This window comes from Trichosurus vulpecula, chromosome 8 (genome assembly GCF_011100635.1).
Source record: "Trichosurus vulpecula isolate mTriVul1 chromosome 8, mTriVul1.pri, whole genome shotgun sequence".
NCBI classification, from domain to species: Eukaryota; Metazoa; Chordata; class Mammalia; order Diprotodontia; family Phalangeridae; genus Trichosurus; species Trichosurus vulpecula.
Window position 1 is genome coordinate 94537445 of NC_050580.1, and position 1360 is coordinate 94538804.

General features: G+C 34.6%; 1 pseudogene; it reads left to right on the plus strand.

Annotated features, from left to right (window-relative positions):
- Positions 1–408: 408 nt before the first annotated feature.
- LOC118829325 lies at positions 409–862 on the plus strand (annotated as a pseudogene).
- Positions 863–1360: the final 498 nt, after the last annotated feature.

Here is a 1360-nt window from a genome sequence, read left to right on the forward strand (position 1 = left end):
ATTCAAATTCACATTGTATATTGTGAGAACTAAATACGGTATTTCACACCATAATTATAACTTCAAATAGTGTGAATTTTTATATTCTATTGGATGGCAAGAATTAGTGGACTTTCATGTGATACTAATTTCTATGTGAGTAAAAAAGCAGAAATTTTTAAATAGTGTAATCATGTCTAAAGTGGATTTTGAAGTGTTACTCAAAAACAAAAAATGTTAACTGAGGTATAAAGATGTGGAAGATGTGAATCTGAACTGAAATCACTATCAAATGTAACCATTTAATCATACACTTTCTTGATATCTAGAAAGATAAAATGCAGAGAAATGCATAAACATGTAGGATGTCATTCTCCGAATATATAAAAGCTGGAAGAAGGGGCGGACTCCGAGCGGCAGCAACGCAAGATGGCGGCAACCACGGGCTCGGGAGTGAAAGTCCCTCGAAATTTCTGACTGTCGGAAGAACTTGAAGAAGGCCAGAAAGGAGTAGGAGATGGGACAGTTAGCTGGGGTCTTGAAGATGATGAAGATATGACGCTTACATGATGGACAGGAATGATTATTGGGCCTCCAAGAACAATTTATGAAAACCGAATATACAGCCTTAAAATAGAGTGTGGACCTAAATATCCAGAAGCCCCCCCCCATTTGTAAGATTTGTAACAAAAATTAATATGAATGGAGTAAATAGTTCTAATGGAGTGGTGGATCCAAGAGTCATATCTGTGCTAGCAAAATGGCAGAATTCATATAGCATCAAAGTGATTCTGCAAGAGCTTCGACGTCTATTGATGTCTAAAGAAAATATGAAGCTTCCTCAGCCACCTGAAGGACAATGTTACAGCAGTTAATCAAAAAAAATCTTCCCCCTTTATTCAGTTTTAAGCTGTCTTCATTTTCCACAGTAGTAAATTTTCTAGATGCATCTTGTAGACCTCAAAGTACTGGAAAGGAAGTTCCCATTCAAAGGCGATTTATCTTAAGATACTGCAAATGATACTAATTTTTTCATTTGAAATATAAGTTGTGCTATAACAAAAAAAAGAATATATAAAAGCTGATTTTTAATGTTTAAGGTTTTTTAAACTTTCTATTCATACCATTTATTGCTAATTAATATTAAAACAATATTATTGTCTTTTCTCCCCAGGTATATCAAGGCAATTTATAACATAGGGTTTAACTTCCAAAACTCACTCGCTTACAGGAAGAAAGGCTCTTCTATGGAACATGAATACACAAAGGATCTGGCTATGACTTGGTAAATTATTCACCTGGCTATGACTTATTAAATATGTTGTAGGGAGTTGCCTATGTATTACAGGTAGAATTTGAATTTACTTCTACCTGACCACAA